The sequence below is a fragment of the Tenrec ecaudatus genome, chromosome 1, assembly GCF_050624435.1.
Source record: "Tenrec ecaudatus isolate mTenEca1 chromosome 1, mTenEca1.hap1, whole genome shotgun sequence".
NCBI lineage: Eukaryota > Metazoa > Chordata > Mammalia > Afrosoricida > Tenrecidae > Tenrec > Tenrec ecaudatus.
Window position 1 is genome coordinate 74,914,002 of NC_134530.1, and position 20,428 is coordinate 74,934,429.

The window sequence follows — 20,428 nt, forward strand, 5'->3', positions numbered from 1 at the left end:
AATTCACGGTGAAGCCGATTTACAAAAGAATGAAATATTGCCTGGTCTTGTTTACCTTTGGTGCCTTTGAGTTGGTTCCAACCCTTGCATCATCCTCATAATTGTTGCTGCACTTTAGCCCACTGTGGTACCCACTGTTCTACCCATGGGGTCCATTCACCACACTGAGTGCCTTTTTTTCCTCTGACCAACTGAATCGTGGGTTATTAATACATATTTCTTGAGTACATTTAGAAATGTCTTTAAAAAGTAAATATTATAACAGGGACTTTACTACATGCTAATGAGTTTCTTGAATCTAACTTATTTATCCCTTCCAAATTTATGGAGGCGATTTGGTGTCAGAGTAGTTATACATTGGGCTGCTAACCACAGGGTCAGCAGTTTGAAACCACCAGGCAGAAAGATGAGGCTTTCAATCTATTCCCAAAAAGAGTGTAAGCAACTCACCAGGACAGTTCTACCCTATGGTTCTACCCTGCAGTACACCATAGGTATACTACAGGGTCACTACGAGTTGGCATCAACTCAATAGCATGAGTTTGAGTGAGTTCCTAATCTGTATGTCTGCTTTTCTCTTTCTTGAATAATTGCATTAGTTAGGATTTGCTGTATAATGTTGAATACACATCCTCATATTGCTTGTGATCTTAGATGGAAAATATCTATTTTCTTACCAGTAACAATGATGATTTTGTATATATTACTTATCAAAGTGAAGAGGAATGTAAGAGTTAAAGACAACAGAAATAATTTCTAAGAAACAGTCCTGCAGTAACAGTAATGAGAAAATTCTACAAGAAAATATGTAGATAGGCATGCAACTAAACAGGTATGGGAAGGAGTATAGTATTGTACTATGAGCATAAATAGCTGAAAATCTATATGGGATATTTGAGAATTATAAAATGCTAAGAGGTAAATAAAATGGAGTGATAGAGTATTAATATTTTAGGAGTTTCTAGGAGAGAGTTTACTGAAGTAGTGTCAGAATAATTAGATGGCTATAAGGAAGATCAAAAGAGAGGAATGCCTTGCATCAGTCCTATCATGAGGTGTTGATAGGATCAGGTATCAGCCATCAAAGACCAAGAACAAAAACTCTTATCATTGTGAATAAGTGGTAGTGCAGAGTGGAGACCCAAAGCCCATCTGTAGGCAATTGGACATCCCCTTACAGAAGGGTCATGGGGAGGAGACAAGCCAATCAGGATGCAGTATAGCACTGATGAAACATACAACTTTCCTCTAATTATTTAATGCTTCCTCCCCCCCCCTACTATCATGATCCCAATTCAACCTTACAAATTTGGCTAGACCAGAGAATGTACACTGGTACAGATAAGAGCTCGAAATACAGGGAATCTAGGTCAGATAAACCCTCAGGACCAATGTTGAGAGTAGCCATACCAGGAGGGGAAGGGGAAGGTGGGGGGAGAAATGGGGAACCGATCACAATCATCTATCTATAACCCCATCCCAGACAGATGGACAACAAAAAAGTGGGTGAAGGGAGACATCAGTCAGAGTAAGACATAAAAAAAGTAATAATAAATTATCAAGGGTTCATGCGGGAGTGAGGGTTGGGGAGGGAGGGGAAAAATGAGGAGTTGATGTCAAGGGCTCAAGTAGATAGAAAATGTTTTGAAAATGATGATGGCAACAAATGTATAAATGTGCTTGACACAAGGGATGTATGTATGGATTGTGATAAGAGTCATATGAGCCCCAATAAAATGATTTATTAAAATAAAAAGAGGAAAGCTAAGGAAACAAAATTCCCAGGCATAAATTGTCGATGGTATCAAGTGCAAGATAAGCTAATGAATACATGGAATGTATCGATATAACATGATTCCATAGTTTAATCCTATCATGCAGTGTTGTTGTACAATCACTACCACAATTAGTTTCAAAACACTTTTTCTAGTTATTGTCCCCACAGACTTATGAAGGCTACCAAAATACAACAAAGATAGACAAAGTTTTAACTAGTCAAGTCAGAGTCATCATTTTAATCTACTATAGTTGTCTTTCTGATACTCTGTCTGATAACCAGGTTATTCCCATCCCTCAATTATGGTTTGAGGGAAATCACTGGAGGCTTATTCCCTGTGTAGATTCTACAAATGTATTTTGGGCTTCCACTGTCATCTATAGCTTTCTGTACACCAGAATCTCATAAATTTTTAAACTCTGAAACTATTCCCTATTTGGACTTTGATTATATAATTATAACCGTTGGATCACAGATGTTGTTGTGTTGCTTCCATGCGGGCTTAATTTACTTCTCACTTAGATGCCTGCTTATTTGAAAATAAGCCTTAAAGACCCCAGATGCAATTCTTTCTGATAACTGGGCACCTTCTAACTTCTTCACTGCATTTTGTTATAGCGCCCATATCGTCTGTGTTTCTTTCATGATGGCAAATACTGAGCAGGGTGAAGTCATAAGAACTAATTGTTCTTATATTGGAGGTAGGATTAAGTGCAAGCCCAAAATTCATTCTGGAATCTATATTTTTATGTGCCTCTGGTTCATCCTAGAGACATTTGTTATTTTGCGGTAGAGAATCTTATCAATTATCTCCCTGGAGCATAAGGACCCTTCTGGTTATAGTGTCATTGATTACGCCCATTGTACTCATGTTAAAACAGTACGGAGAAAGGGAGATGGAACAAGTTTACGCTAATTACAATTGGTAATACATGGAGTATTGACTTGTACAGAATAAATCCTTACACAACTAGACACTATTTATACAAACAATGAGAGATGATGGTCAGGAAAGGCTTAACAGTAATATTCTCTAACAATGTCAGACACACATCTGCCAAAGGAGTACATATCTAAATACAAGTAGGGCACTGAATTAGTAAGTAAATGTTAGTCTGCTTATCAACAGTTCAATACTCTTAACACAGCTATTTTCTGCTTCTTCACACACCATGTAGTTTCAGTCTAAAGTCTTCAAGTCTCAAGTGTGTTTGAAGTACAGCCCAGTTTATCTAGTGGGGTTTCACATCATATCCCTCTAGTACGGCCTTTGGAGTGTGTTGTGCATGAAGGTCCAGGGTTCAATGTCCCAATAATCTGTGGCACATGGCCTCAGCCCCCAGGGGGTATACAGAAGCCAAGACCAATGTTTCCTTCTAGGAGCAGAGTATCAGGCATACTCCCCTGGTAGGGTCCTTAAAAGTACTGTTAGTCATTTTGTTCCTCACTACCATCAGGCATTTGTTCACTTTAAATTGTATGGTATAATAGACGTCATGAATGTGTGTACATGAGGGGTGCCCTCCCCAAAATTAATTTTCCCCCAAAGATACTGCTGCTGTTGTTAAGGCCAGGGATCTAATCAGCTCTGAGTCATGGTGACCCAATGCACAATAGAACAAAACATTGCCTGGTCCTGCACCATTATTGTTCTGTTTGAGTCTTTTGTTGTGGCCACTGTGTTAATCCATCTCATTTAGGGTATGTTTTCTTTTCTGATGATCCTCTATTTTGCCAAGTATGTTTTAGTATGTTTTACTTAGATTCCAAGATTCCTTCCCTTTTTTTTTCAACCCCTGGTATACCCTAACCTTAAAGTCAGTTTTTAAAAGAGAAGTCTGGGTGAATTTTCGGCCATCGTTTTTGGGTCATAACTTGTAATATGTGATTCTTCTGCTTATACTCCGCTAATAGTTTTACATTACAAAGAAAAAGACAAAGTCTCTACAATACCCACAGAGCCACACAAAATCATCACTTCCAAGCCACCCATTCTTCCAGCCATTGGTTTATACTGCTAACTACAAGGTCAGTGGTCTGAAAGCACCAACTACTTTACAAAAGAAAGATGCAGTTTTGTTTTGTTTTGTTTTTTACTTCTGTAAAGCCTCAGAAACTCACAGGGAGTTCTGCACTATGAGTCTCTCTCACCATGAGTCTGAATCAACTCAATGGCAATTAGAGTACCTGCCTTTCTCATTCATTTCTAATTACATTGGCTTCCCAGTTGTTCCTTAAACAAGTCATGCAGGCTCCCACATAAAGACATTGACAATTCCCATATTCTGGAATGCTCTTCTCCCATATACTTATATTAAAATGTTTCTTACCTCCTGCAATATCTTACTTAGTGTTCTCTATTTTACCTCTTTGGGTTCTAACATCCATTGCAAAAAAATTGCAATGCTAGTGAGAAATCATCAGGGTAGTTGTTTACCAAGACATATTACAAAGTTTCTGTGCATACCACTCTGCTGCAAGCATGAACCCTAAAGCATTCAGCTCAAGCTGCATGTCAGGAAACCTGGATCCTTGTATCAAGTGCCCAGAGGGCCCCTCCTCCAGTACACCTCTGCCAAAAGGCAGTCAGATCTACTTCCATGAATCAGCATGTCCAATTTCCCCAATTAAGTGCCAAGAGGCATCCACTCCACAAGCCAGCTACCTGCACAAAAACACTCAACTTGTTCACTGGGTTGGGAAGTCCATTACTCTGTTCCTTGCATTGGTTCCTGTCTCTGCTGCTGCCCCTCTGATGCTGTAGCTGTCATCTGGTTTCAAAAGGTTCATTGCACAGGGATCTCAGGTCCAAAGGACATGTTCCACCCTTGGCCCTTGCTGGTTTAAGATCCTGCTTCTCAAAGGGCTCATTTTATATACATAACAGGTGGCTCACCAGGGAACCCTGTTCAAAATTACTCACAGATGAATCCTTTCTGTAGCTTCACCCACTGTCTCAGCAGACTCATGCAGGGAAAAATTATTTGGTGGGAGTTATGGACTTTGGTTAGAAATGCCATGTTAAAGAATTCACTGCCCCTAAATCTCTTTAGCCCTTATTCAAATGTATTAGTTTAATGCGGCCTACCATAATAATGATTTAAAATTCTTCTTGTTCTCTTCAATATGTTTCTGATTCTGCTGTGCTTTCCCCCCCATAGAAATTAGAACTTTGTAAGATACTATCTAATTTACTTATTTTAGAATAAGGTGCCCATGTGCTTGGAAAATTTAAACCCACCCAGAAGCTCTACAGAAGACCCAGTGATGCATCCATGAAGATTACAGCCAAGATAACCCTATGGAGTCCTTTTTTGTCACATGAGGCCGCGGTGAATTGGAATAAGCTGAATAGCACCCAGCAATAATGGTTTCTAGAATAAGTCAAGCTTCTTACATGCCACCATCTTTTATTCTTATTGACCATAGATATATTCCAAATGGGTAAAATGCTAACTAGTAAAGAAAAAGATTAAATCTGTTCAATTAATAGTAGATACACCCAAATTTGTTTCTTGGATGTGTTTTATTAAAGTTTATACTTTTTCACAAGATTTTATACACTGTATATCCTTTTTAGACTAACCTAAGTATTCTAATGTCTTTTATGTTAATGGTAAATGGAATTCTTTAACATGTATTACTTTCAATTTATAATTGCTAATATAAAGGAACATTATCAAACTGTATTTGTAATTCTTTCTTCTATGCAATAATGTTGCTCAACTCTTATCAGTTATAATAGACTGTTTATAGGTTTTCATAGATTTACTTTTAGATAATCATATCATTTATAAATAATAAAAATGATTCCACTCTTGCTTGCTTTTTAAAACAGAATTATTGTGAAATAAGGCACGTATCATGTCACTAATTAGTTCAATCATATCCAAAAAGGGTTTTAAAATCATCACACAATCAATTTTATAAATTTCTTCTTTCTTGTACTCTTTGTTATTAGCTACCCATTCCTCATCGAACTTCCCTGCCACACCCCCAAGAAATCATCAATCCAGTTACTGTCTCTATCAATTCACTGATCCTAGATTTCATATACTTTAAAACATACAAAAACAAACAAGAAACCTTACAACAGTGGCAAAAAATATAGAGAGAAACCTCTATCAAAAGATGCAGAAAATATATCAAAATAGAACAACTTCAAAATGGGTCAAAAGGGAAATCAAATAAGGTGTTATAACACCTTCTATAATTACTTTTCAATTCCCCTTGTTCCCTCTGTCAATAAAGCTATTAACATCTCTGATCTGTGTTCATAGGGATTCGCCAGATGTTAAGTCTATATGTATTTCCTTCACTTAAAAAAAAAACAAAAAACATTTAAATAGGTCAAAGCTGAGTCAAATAAGAGGATATGTTTTAACCTAACTCTGCCTACTATTGTCATCTCTACAATATTCTCTCTCTAGTAACAAGGTTATTCACATCCCTCTACTACGGACAGAGGGAATTCACAAGAGTCTTATCTATGTGTGGACCCTGCATGTGGATTTTGGGCTTCCACTGTCATCCATAGCCTTCTGCAAATCAGATGTTCACAATCTAAATTCTGATACCATTCCTTCTTATAGATTTGGATTATATTATTTACAATCCTTGGATGACAGAGGCTGGTGTGCTTCTTCTATGTAGATTCAGTTGATGCCTTACTTACATGGTTGCTTGTTTGAAGACAACCCTACAAGGTGCCAGACACAATTCTTTCTGACCGCCAGGAACCATCTAGTTTCTTCACCAGTCTTTGCTAGAGCACCCAGATCTTCAGTGATATCTTCATGTGAGTGAGCACAAAGCAGGGTCATGTCATAGCACTACCTGTTCTTAGACTGGAGTTAGAATTAAGTGTGAGCCCAAGACTGACCCATATCCATGGTTTATATATGTCTTTGGTTCACCTTAGAGACATCCTTGTCATAATAAGTTAGAGAATATTATCAATCATCTCTCAGGGCATAAGATAATTCCATGGATAGTGTCATTAACTTATCCAACGAATTTAAAGCACAGTTAAGAAAATGAAATTAATACACAGTTAAGAAAATGAAATTATACAAGTATAAATTGGCTATGAACTGCAATATATGAATTATTGATTTGTAAAAATTAAGCTTTTAAGTGATTGGACACTATTTCAAAAACAATTGGAATTGGCAATAAGGCAATACTTTCAATCATATTCATTGAGAGGGGCAGAACCAGGCCTACTAAATCAATGCATATATTAATAATGCAAGGCGAGCATGAAAATACTAAATAAATGGTCATCTCAGGCCACCATTCATTGTGTACTTAAAAGCAAGAGCTTTGAGTTGCAGTATGACAATTGCTACTTCTATACCCTTGGTAGAATAGCTTAACAATGCTTATATATAGGATCTAAAGGGAGAATCTTCCTGCTACTATGTTCCTACTTAGACACTTTTGACCTAGTTTCTATCCAGCCTGTGCAGATCCAGGCCATGTGTTATAGACTATTGGGATTTTATATCCTGTTTTTTCAAGGCATACACCATTCTTTTTAGACTACTGTAGAAGGAATTCATGTGGAAACCCCACTAAGTAAACTGGGCTTTACCTGAAATTCGCCTGTAACTCTTGAACTTAAGGCCAAAAATTCTTCTTAATATATTGCATTAATTATAGCCTACAATAAAATTCTGAAAATATTTTGATCACTCGTCTGATTTTCAAGATTCATTACTGAATATGATGTTTGTTCTTGATTTTCTGAAGATATTCTTTTTTAAGTTAAGATCTATTTTCCTAGTTGGCTACTAGTTTCAGCTTGAATTGCTACTAAATTTTAACAATTGCTTTTTCTGCATGTATTGAGATCTTGAGAGGCAGTAAAAGAATTAGGTGAGGTGAACAAACTCTGAAGCCAATAAATAATATATTTCAAAACACATAGAAAAAATACATAAACTTAGGATATGACAAAAGGTTCACAGTAAGTGCTGTTAGGGAGTAAGATTATGAATTTTGTTTTCTTTTCAGTTTTGAATATTTATCTATTCATTTACAAAGTTTTGTAGTGGGTGACTGTTAACTGCTGTTTTGTTGACCTCTGCCTCATAGAGTTCCCATGAAATAAATCCTGTCTCCATCCCTTACTGTGTGATTCTGAGCAAGCATTTATACTCTCTGTAATGCAATTTCTTTATCAGTAAAATGAATAGGGTATGGTAATAATAGTTCTTACCTGTAATGATTGCTTTGAGGATTAGATGAACTGATTAACCTAATAGATAAAGAACATTTTCTATGTATGTAAATGTTTGATAAATTTAAGAAAATAATGTAATCAATGGTATGACAGAGAAAATGAGAACCAGTGTTCTGTTGTGTAGAAATAGTTGTAGTAGTATCGTAATATAAATAGCTAAAACATATTAAGCCCTTTTTGTTCCAGGTACTGGATTAATGTAGTGCTGTCAGTTAGGTGTTGCACTGCTAACTACCAAGTTGGTGGTTTACAACTAGCAACTGCTCCTCTGGAGACAGATGAGACTATCTGTTGTGTGGACTGAAAGCCTCAGAAACTATACGGGGCCTTTGGGAGTCATAATCGACTCAATAGAAGTGGGTTTGGTTTTAGTTTCATGTATTACCCATGCAATTATTACACTAATCTTAAAGGCCATCTTATCCTAGCTAAGTTCATTTTAAAATGAAAATTTAAACAGATAAATAGATTTATAAAATCCCCACAGTCACAGAGCTACTATGTACAAGGGGGGTACCGTCCCCCAAAATGGAAATTTTTTCTCAATGCTATGTATTTAATTTTTTTACAAAACAAACTTATCGCCATTATACTTAATGTATTTGCAAAATCTGAGATTTTACAATTACTCTCCATTATATTTAATACACTTGTAAAATCTGCGTTTCCATTCTTAGAAACATGTTTCAAATTCATCTGTTTGGATGGCTGACAGCACCTCCCTTACTTTTTGTCCTTCAACTCTTTTACTTCATCAAATCATTGTCCTTTCACGACCCTCTTAATTCCTGTAAACAAAAAGAACTAACACCAAGCGAAGTCAGGTGAGTAAGGTGTGTGGGGCAAGAAAGGCACATTGGTTTTTGTCAAAAAGGGTGCACTGAGATGGCTGCATGAGCAGGTTCATTGCTGTGGTGGCAAAACCAGTCCCATGTCTCCCACAAATTGGGCTTTTTTTTGGTCTCACACTATTAAGTTACTTTTTGAGAACCTCTAAATAGAAACTTTGATTAGCAGTCTGACCTGGTGGAGCAAACTCCAAATACACTATCCCCCTCAAATAAAAAAAAAAAAAGAGCATCATCTTGATCTTAGATTTCACTTGAGTTTTGGAGGGTGAGGGGACAATGGCGTCTTCATTAGCTTGACTGGCGTTTGCTTGTGGGGGTTATAAGAATAGCAGGATGTGTCTCCATCAGTCATGACCTTGGAAACAAAGTCTGGGTCGCTTCAAAGCTGTTCTTAAAAGCACAGCATGTTTCTACTCAACAGTCTTCCTGGTCAGTCAGAACCCAAGGCACACATTTTGCAACTACCCTTCTCTTTCCCAAATCCTCCGTTAGAATATGCTGAACCAAGCTCCAAGATAGTCCATATCACTTCTCCATCTCTTCAATAACCCATCAGAGTCGGTCTTCAAACACAGGTGCACACATTTTGTCAACATTTTCATCTGTTCAGGAAGTTGACAGACATCCAGAAAAAAGTTTGCCAACAATTGACATTTCACCATTTTGAAAACAAGAAAACCAATTGTATACTTAAATTTTTCCCATAGTGCTATCCTTGTAAGCTGTGTTCAACATCACAACAGTTTCTGTGGCATTTTTTCTGAGTAGGACACAAATCTCACAGCTGCACACTGTTCTCTTAAATCAGCCATCACAAAAAATGAGGTCAAGCAAAACTTCTTTTTCCAAAAAATTCAGTATGACCAAGAGAGACTCTTCCCAGGTGATGCCATTAGGTGCACTAACTCAGGGTGAGTTGCTGGATGCTCTCACATAGCGGGAAAAATGAGTGCTGTACAAGCTACACCCAGTGGAGCTCTTTTCATTTTTGGGGTACCACCTTGTATGTGTCTGAGCTGGGCCCCCAAATTAGGCATGTCTCACATAGAACCCATATTAAAAAATAAAATTAATCAATTAATTATTATTATTTCTATTTTAAAGAACCCATATTTTTACCAGTGTATTTTGGTTAGTGGTGATGATGATTTATGAGGGCGATGATAAGCTAAAAGTAATAATACTAACTAATACAATATCATTGCTCAAAGGAAAAAGAGGAATAAATGAAAAGCAAGAGAAAAAGGAGAAAAGCTGAAAGCAGAAGAAATTATAACAAATCTAGTAGTAATATTTTGTGAACTAACTTTTAGCTCTTGATGTTGTATTATTACAAATGTTGTGATGGTCTTCATAAAAACAATTCTCTTAAAATATGGTTGCTGTTTTTGTTGTTCGGTGCCATAGAGTTGGATCTGATGCATAGTAACAGACTGAAACATTGTATGGTCCTGCAACATCCTCAAACATTTCCTTGTCTTACCCCCATTCTTGCAGCCGCTGTGTCCATCTATCTTGCAGAGGGTCTTCCTCTTTTTTGCTGCTCCTCTGATACAAACATGATGTCATTTTCTAGAAACTGGTCTCTACTGACATGTCCAAATACATAAGATGAAGTCTTGTCATCCTGGCCTCTAAGGGGCATTCCGGTCTTACTTCTTTCAAAACAGCTCCATCTGTCCTTTTAGCAGCCCATTGAACTTTCAACATTCTTCTCCCTCAAATGTACACATTCCTAATCTGTCTTCCTTGTTCAATGATCCATCTTCACATGCATAAGATGCAATGAAGAATACCAAGGCTTGGGTCTGAGGCACCTTATCCCTCAAAGTAATAACCTTGTTCTTCAGTATTTTAAAGATATCTTGTAGAGCAGATTTACCTAAGGCAGTGCATCTTTTGATATATTGACTACTGCTTCCATGAATATTGATTATGGCTCCAAGAAAGATGAAATCCTTGACAACTCAATCTTTTCTACATTTATCATGTTCCCTATTGAAACAGTAGTGAGGATTTTAGTCTTCTTTATATTATGTTGTAATCCACGTTGCAGGCTTTGATCCGTGGTCTTTACAGCAAGTGCTCTTCACTTTTGCTATCAAGATTAGGTTATCTGCACATCACAGGTTGTTAAGAAGCCTTTCTCCAACCCTGATGTTATACTCTTCTTCATATAACCCAGCTTCTCTGATGATGTGTTCAGCTTACAGATTGAACCAGTCTGCTGAGAAGATACCATCCAATCGCACACCTTGCCCATGTTCTGTTCTCACAACTGCTTCTTGATCTTCATTATTTTCAAAGCTATCCAGAATTTGTTATGATCCATACAGTCAACTGTATTGTCATAATCAATAAAATACAAGAAAGCATCCTTTTGGTACTTTCTGCTCTCAAACCATATCTACCAGCCATCAGCAATCATATGCCTTTTTTTCCCATCCTCTCCTCAAAGTATTTCTGCAACTGTTGTTGGACGATCTTCAACAAAAGTTTACTCACATGAGATGCTCGTGATACTGTTCTATAATTTGAGCATTGTGGACCTAGCCTATGCTCCTCGGGAAAGCTGGCTGGGTTTCAACTGCTCATTTGGACAAGAGAAAGAAATATTTACCTTACTAACTTTAACCTCGGTCCTAGTTTCTTATGAATGAATTATATGGTGTGATTTTTAGCTGCTGTCTTGTGTGGGCCTAGAAGCATGGTGACACCACGCACACCTAAACCAAATGCTGTCCAGTCTCGCACCATTCCCATCATCAGCAGGGAGCAGACTGGTATGGATTATAAGGTTTCATTGGCTGATTTTCAATCCTTTCTTAATCTAGAATCTCTGCTGAAACCTGTTCAGTGTCCTGATAGTCGCCAAGACCCCACTGCTAACTATATTTAAGTGTATTGGCCAGGAATCAAACTTAAAGCTCCCACATAGAAGGCAAGAGTTCTACCATCAAACCAAGTGCAGTACAATGGGCATCTCAAACTCCGAGAGATTATAGAAAATGTGATTTAAAATGTTTAATTGAGCATTCTGTTAGCGCACCTTTCTTTGGAATGGGCACAAATATGGATCTATCTCAATGACTGAATTTATTCTTAAGTTATTTCAGTTTAAGATACACCGAGTGTGTTCTTTGCTTTTAGTTTTCAAATGATAAGTCCTGTTTATAATATCTGACTGTCTTCGCAAAGCACACGTTATAATGTTCTATTCAGCTCTCTGACTTTACCATTTCTTCCTCCTGCTTTAGCTGTGCTGCAATTAGGAGCGGGTTTCGGGTCGTTTCTGACATTCACTTTGATCATTCCTGTTCTTCCTCCCTTTGTAATGACCTTTTGCTTTCTTTATGAATGGTGTTTTTGATGACTTTCCACAGCTTGTCGGCTCTCCTGTCAGTAGTCCTCAATGAGTGAAATGTATTATTGGGCTAAGCTTGAAATTCGTGTAGGACTGACTCAGGGTATTATTTTGGCTCTGATGGGATTGTTTTAATTTTCTTCAACTTTATCTTGAACTTACAATTGAGCAATCTATGGTCTCTTCTACAGTCATCCCCTTGATTGGTTCTGGCTACTGCTACTGATATTTTCTATCATATCTTCCCACAGGTGTAGTCAATTTGATCTCTGTGTATTCCATTTGGGAAAATCCATGTCCATAATTGCCTTTTGTTTTGTTGGAAAGGTATTATCTACGAACAAGTTCTTGGTTTTGCAAAATTCTATCATATGATCTCCAGCTTTATTTATATAATCAATTTCATGTTTTCTAACCACTGTTCTTTCTAACCACTGTTTCCAACTTTTGCATTCCAATCACAAAAAAATTATCAAGGCATCGTGATTGCATGTTTGATCAATTTCCTACTTAATCCATTGGTAGAATTATTCAATGTCATCCTCAATAGCTTTTGTGGCTGGTGCATAAATTTGAGTAATAGCCATACTGATTGCATTTCCTTGAAGACAGACAGACAGATACAGTCTTATCGCCGGCAGTATGCACTTCAAGGTGGATTTTGCATTGTCCATTTTGACAATTAATGCCGGGCCAATTCTCTTCATTGTGTTATCCCTGGCACCATAAATCTTATGATTTCCTGATTTAAAATGCCTAATATCAGGCCACTTCACTCACTACTACCTAGCAGAGTGATCTTTATGTGCCCCATTTCATTTTTGAATATGTTTACACTTCCAAATTTCCTACATTCAGATTTAGCACATTCAAAGTTCTGATCATAAGCAGATGTTTGCAGATGTTTCTCCCTTCCTTGAATCATGTCCCATAAGCAAATGAAAATTCTGAAGGTACCACTCGAAAGGCTTTAACAGACTCTTGTCACCAAGATTAATTCTACTCCAAGAAGTCAGCTCCTTCTTAGTCACATTTTTAGTGCCCTCTGAACAAAGGGTCCCACCACCCAGCACTATCCCCAACAATGTTCTTCTTGCATTCATTAGGCCTTCAATATCTGACAGTGTTTCGAAGCTGTGCACAAGGTTTTCAGCAGCTCCTCCCACCAATGTAGGCAGCCAGGTCCTCATCTGCTCTTTGTCTGGAAGCATCACTGAAACCTCTTCGTGTTGGGTGGCCCTGCTGGCAGTGGAAACACCGGTGTCACAGCTCCCACCGTCACAGCAGCACACAAGCCACCACAAGCCACCACAATACGGCAAAGTGACAAACAAGTGAAGTGGGATCACAACTAATGATCAAATATTGAGCTCCTGTTATATAAACAAGAATTCTGGTGGCATAATGATTATAAGCCAGGTTGCTAAATGCAGTTCATAACCACTAGCCACTCCAAGGAAGAAGAGGTTTTCTTTTCTTTTTTTTAAACCATTTTATTAGGGGCTCATACAACTCTTATCACAATCCATACATACATCAACTGTGTAAAGCACATTTGTACATTCATTACCCTCATCATTCTCAAAACATTTGCTCTCTACTTAAACCCCTGGCATCAGCTCCTCATTTCTCCCCTCCCTCCCCGTTCCCCTCTCCCTCATGAGCCCTTGATAATTTGTACACTGGTCCAGATAGGAACTGGAACCACAGGAAATCCAGGTAAGATGATCCCTTCAGGACCAGTGGTGTGAGTGGCAATACTGGGAAGGTGAAGGGAGGATGGGGTGGAAGGGAAGAACCGATTACAAGGATCTACATGTGACCTCCTCCCTGGGGGATGGACAATAGAAAAGTGGGGGAAGGGAGATGTCGGACAGAGCAAGATATGGCAAAATAATAATTTATAAATTATCAAGGGTTCATGAAGAAGAGGCTTTCTACTTGCATAAAAGTTATAGCCTCAGAAACTCACAGGTGCAGTTCTGCCTTGTTCTAGAGAGTAGCTATGACTCAGAATTGACTTGATGGCAATAAATCTGTTTGGTCTATTATTTACAAAACAACATGGCATGCCCTTTTTATACATTTCCTCATTTAATTTTCACAACACTTGCATGAAAAAGTATTACTATCCATATTTTAAAGATGAGAAAACTAAAGTTCTAAAGGATTTTAAGAAAAAATAGCTCATAGCATCAAAATCAGGACAGAAACACAAATTCATCTGACTCAACTGTCTGTGCTCTTTCCACTGTGATATGCTGTCTTTGAGGGCTGGTTGTTTTGTCCACCGAGAGGATGAAGCTTCATTGAAATAGCCAGGAGGCGACACAGAGAAAGTTACAAAATCTCTTTGAATTTCAAAATCTAAATCAGATGTGGCTACATTAAAAAATGTGTGTGTGTTTAAGCTATGTTACTACTTATAGTAACCTAAGAAATACATTTTTGTTTAAAAAAAACAACAACACTTTTTTGGGGTCCTGTCACATAGTTACCAGGACAATCATTGGACACAGCAAGACAAAATACAATTAATAAGTTTAGAAAAATTTCAAAAATAACAAACAGATCAATTTGCTGGCACCTTTATAATGCATTTAATTTCTTTATGTCTAGAAGCCTGAGATAGTGCATCATATTCCATTTATCTATGTGGAGTTCAAACTGGAAACAAATGAGCAATTCTGTGTGTGTGGACATGTGAGCTCATAAAAGAATCTGAAGCAAGAAATGTATGTAAAAGTATCTTATTTGCTGCTAATTTGGCAGCAAAATGGAAGTACAAACCTATGGAAGTAATTTAGAAATATATATCAAGAGTCTTAAAGTGTTCATATAATCTTTTCCTCCAATTCCCCTCTTAAGATTTGTTCTATGGAAATGAAATGAAATGGGCATAATAGTTTATGTATGAGAATGTTCACTGCATTGTAATTTATAGAAATAAGTAATAGAAAATAATATTGATTCCTAAGAGTAAAGAAATCATACAATAAATAGTTATTACATAGCTATTTTTATAAAGTTTTAAAATCAATTGTGATTATGTTTAGAAAAAAATCCAAATAGGAGAAGGTATTTATACAGCAAAAAGTCAATTATGCTTCAAAAAAATAAAATAGAAAAGAAATATAAGTCTAAAGTAAATACGTCAAATAGGTAATATAATTTGCTTCTAGGAAGCAAGATTATGGATTTACTAATTTTTTCAGCTTTTAGAAACTATATGTTTTCCAATGTTTGTACATTGGCCATTTGCTACTTTCACAACCAAAAAGAAGGAAAAGAATCAGAGATATAAAAGAACATTGAGAGAAAGAAAGCAGTTTAAATAGTCCAGGCACACCATTTGATTTCATCTTCTTGGGTGGTGCTTTTTCATGAGTATTTAAGTAGGAAAATTTGCTTTCACATCACACAAGTACTCTGCTGCATCAATAATAAACTTCCACGGGAGAATGTTTAATACCAGTTTTTCAGAGAGAAAATTACTTCCCTAAAAAAGTACCAAGATTTTCTGTTTTCATAGACTCTTGCAAATGCACTATTTAGAAAGTATATATAGGGGTTAATATATCAGTCCTGGTGTACAGGACCGTATGTTCTGAGCTTTTACCACTTCCTGAGAACATCAAGGAAAATAATCCAAAAGCTAGACCTGCTTATACAGCACACTTCACGCTGCAATTTTAAACACTCATTTAATAGAGTCGGGCTGTGATGACTAATACTTCTTTAGCCTTCTAGTACCAAGACCTAAATAAGGTTCCTGACTAGATTACATTCATACAGGTCTCATTTTAACGGAAATTGGAGAGATGAAAAAAGATTATAGGATGAGACATTATAGAAACAGACACCACAAGTCAAACTTAATAGCAAAACTATTCTCTTTCATGTAGACAGCCATGAAAAACAAATATCCTGTGAGATACAGATACATATTGTATCTTTGTCGCATATCTCTGTGCCTTCTTGAAACAGATTTCCATGTCTGTATAATGTGATTCCAGTCGATGAAGCAATGGTCCAAGAAAGAGACTGATAAAGCATCAGTCTCCAGGAAACCAGATAAACATGGTCATGATTTCTAATTGTAATAAGGCCAGGATAGCACTGGATATAAAGATAGACCCTACAGAGATGCGGAAAATATTGATTCCTCCAATATCAAAAATAAGCATCTATAAAACAGAGCTACCTTCCTTATTGGAATAATCCCTTGAGACATAGTCACGTTACTTGATTATTTAATCGAGAGACAAGACTGAAAAGGAGGTTGTAGACGTTTTACACTCCTAAAAGTTATAATACTCATACTACAAACATTTTACGTTTGCTTTGTTCTTTTGAAAGAGCTTTGTTCGCATGTAATTCACATATCATGCAACTGTTCCATGGCATTGAGAAGCACTGTGCCACCATCACTGCGATCAGCAGCAGGGCGCTTTCTTCTCATGCTCATTGCTGGTAGCGTCCCGTTTCCCTCAGCCGCCCTTGCCACACCCCTTGGGGATTATTCATTCAGTTCCTGGCTCCATAGATGTACCTAGCCGGAATTTCAGAGACGGAAAACCACACAAAACACAAACAAACCAAAACAAAACAACCACCAATGACAAAAACAAACAGGAGAAAACCTCAATCAAAACAAAAGCAGAAAACAATAGAAACTGAAACATCTTTAACATGGGTCAAAATAGAGGTAACACGATAAGGTGCGACATGTTAACCTACAGCTTTTCAAATCCCAGGACTATGGTCAGTAGGAGCCCTGGTGGTGTAGTTGTTATGCATTGGTCAGCGATCCACCTGCAGCTCCACGGGGGAGCCTGGGCCTTCTACGCTCATAAGCAGCTCCAGACTTGGAATCCCACAAGGGGTCACTATGAGTCAGCATTGACTCAATAGCAGTGAATTTAGTTTAACTCTAGACTATGGTCAGAGGGGATTCACCGGAGGCTTATTCCTCATGGGGACCCTGCAAATGGATTGTGGACTTCCACAAGTCATCCATAACCTTCTGCAAACCAGGTGCTCACAATTTGAGCTCTGCTATCATTATCTCCTTCGGATTTGGATTTTAATGTTTATAATCTTTACATTACACTGGCAAGTATGCTTCTTTCATGTGGTCTTAATTGACTCCTCACTTAGATCACTGCTTATTTGAAGACACGTTTTAAAGACTCCAGATGTGATTATTCCTGACAGCTGAGCACCATTGGTTTTTGACCATGCTTTGCTATAGAACCCCTATCTTCAGTGATCTCTTCATCAGGGCACATATGGAGCAGGTCATACAAGAACCAATTGTTCTTACATTGGGGCTAGAATTAAGTGTGATCCCCAGATCCATTATGTATCTATGGTTTATATATGTCACCAGAGACATTTTAAACAACCAAAAGACCACAAAGTAGAAACATAAAACAGTAAGAAAGTTTACAATGCTTGCGCAACATACCCATGAGACTTTCACTGGCAATATAACCGAAGGAGCAAAGTTTCCCTCACTTTCCTGTCATTTCACCTCCTTCAAACGTTTTATGAGTGACATCTTTATAAAAAGTCTAAAGTTAGAAAAAGTTGGGCTAAGAATTTAATGTGGCCCAAAACTAAAGAAACACTATAACTTCAGTATTTTTAATATCTGGTCAAAATAGGGATAGATTATTCTCTTATTTGATCAATCTATCACAGGTCCCATTTCTTAGGAATTAGTGTGTTCTGGATGCAGTAGACAAGAGAAAGAAATAGACCCTTTGTTGATTTACAGATCTTGACAGATTATATTGATTTTTAAAAATGTTTTCTCCCCTACTGACTATACACCCTCACAATTTTTTGTTTCTCATTTAGAGTTGTATTTGGCAACTGAAGTTATTGACACGAAACAGAAACGCTAAGAGAAGGAAAGGTGCAAATGTGTCTTATTGTGGCAGAGCCACCTTAGTGGGGATCCAAAGGTGGAAGACCAAGACTAACTCTATGGCCTGTGGGTAATGCCTCCTGCTGCGGATGGTATTCTTTAGATGAGTAACATAGATGTTGGGAACTGATGGCATGGTCCAGTAAGACTTGAATGCATATCTCCAAGGTTTGCGGCTCAAACCCACCAGCTGCTTTGTGGTAGAACAATGGATGAGGTCATTTGCTCTGTCAAGATTTACAAAGCCTCAGAAACCCTATAGAGGAAAGCTGAGTCGGAATGTATTCAATGACAGTGTGGCTTTGCTGTTCTTTTAAATTGTTTCTAGTTTTATGAAGTAAGAGGGACAACCCCAAAGTCAGATGATGAACTCCTGTGGATAAAACATGACTGTCCGTGGGTGGAGGGTGAGGCATGATTATTCTTACTCTTATTTTTAATTGTAATTAGTCAGTCATGAGGAAGAATTAAGATCAAGAAATAAGGCAAAGAATTAAAGTTTGAGGGACTCTTTGATTAGAATTTAACTTTTACCCCCCAGTCTTAAAATTCTTAGATATGTCCTTTTAAATTAACAAGTGTCAGATTTTACCTTACACTTAATCCCTTCCAGTTAGCCTCTAAATACATCAGTGATCAGCACATACACATACAACTTCCATGAAATCAAAATTCAACAATGTATTACAGTAGGGAAATCTGCTGCAAAGGAACACTTGAATGCTAAAGAGGGGGGGGGGAGAAGGATGCCACCTCCATGATTAAGGCGCACCTGATGCAATCTGTAGTCTTTTCAAGTGTGTCATACACACAAAAAAGTTAGACAGTAAAAAATAACGCAAGGGAAATGTCGATGCGTTCAAACTGTGCTGTTGGTGAAGGACACTGTTATACTTTGCCAAAACAGCAAACAAATCAATCTGGAAGACAATGTACAGTCAGAAAGTTCCTGTGAAGTGAGGACGGTGAGACTTAGTATCACCCACTTTGGAACTATCACGAAAAAACAATGTCTCAGAAAGAACAGTATGGTGACACAGTGGATGGTTAGCTGAAGTGAAGAAATCCCTAATGAGTTGGAGTTGGCACAACAGCTGCAAGAATGGACTCAAGTGTGTCACAGTGATGGCATGGACTGCTCAATGTTCTCTACTGTAATAGATAAGACCAAGATGAGTTGAAGCCCAATCAATGGCATTTAGCAGTAAAAAGCCTCGTGCTCGTGGTGTTTCAAGAATTGTTAATGAAGTGGAGTGGCCATTTAACCATCCCTTTTCTGCTGGGGCCACTGCTACAGGAACCACTCTATTTCTTGGAAGGCTCAGAACCCTTACATTGTAGATGCTGACAACTGCCTAGCGCGAGGCTCAAGTTCAATATGAAAATAAATGGAAAACACCAAGCAACCAGGTGAAAGATCAAGCAGGTTGGAAAAGTAAACAAACCCTCCCTTTTCTCCCAAATATACTGGAAAATGCCTACCCTGAAACAGAAAGGCAGATGTAGGTTTACAAGGCTATGTTTACACATACTTCAAAGAATCACAATATAGTGATGCGGGCAATATGAGGATAGCTTTCAATGATCAACTGTCTCAATAAAACAGAAGGATAATTTATTTCTCCTATTAAGTTTAATTGATGTTCATTCAAAATATGTGACTGGGGCTTTATGCAGAAAACTCTTATTATGGTAAAAATTTTATTGCTGATAATTCCATTTTACATGAAAATTTTAGAACCCACTCATATATATTTACTGTGTGAGTCTTGGTAAACTAGGGAAACAAATTCACAGAAACTCATATATATGAGAGAGTTTTATATAAAGGATAAGTGTATATTAAGAAAGCAATCCAACCCAGTGCTTTCCAAGCCCTTAAGTCCAACATTAGCCCATATATCCAACACCCATCTCACAAAACACATGCAATGAAGCCGACCGCAGGAGGAAAGCCGAATCGCAGCATCGCAGCACTGACATGGGTCTACATGCAGCTATTCCAGCACTCAGGGCTGCATTAGGGTAGGACCATGTGACTTCTCCCCAGGGATGCCTCACAGGAAGTTAGTCTTGCCAGCTGAAGAAGGGAACTGGCTAAGGCAGCTGCACCCAGTTCCAAGCATCAGAAAGCAGGAGACCCGAAAACTAGAAAGGCAAGGCTCACCGAGCCATTTATCTCTCTACCCTCAATTAACTCCATATGCATTTATCAGTCAGGGTGGCACAATAAATCTTAACTATCTCATTTACC

The 20,428-nt window shown here is 37.7% G+C and overlaps 1 protein-coding gene across 1 annotated transcript in view; it reads right to left on the reverse strand.

Moving 5' to 3' along the window:
* Positions 1 to 20,428, reverse strand: part of AGBL4 (AGBL carboxypeptidase 4) — a 1,434,684-nt gene that overhangs the window by 1,290,275 nt on the left and 123,981 nt on the right. The gene's annotated exons all lie outside the window — the stretch shown is intronic.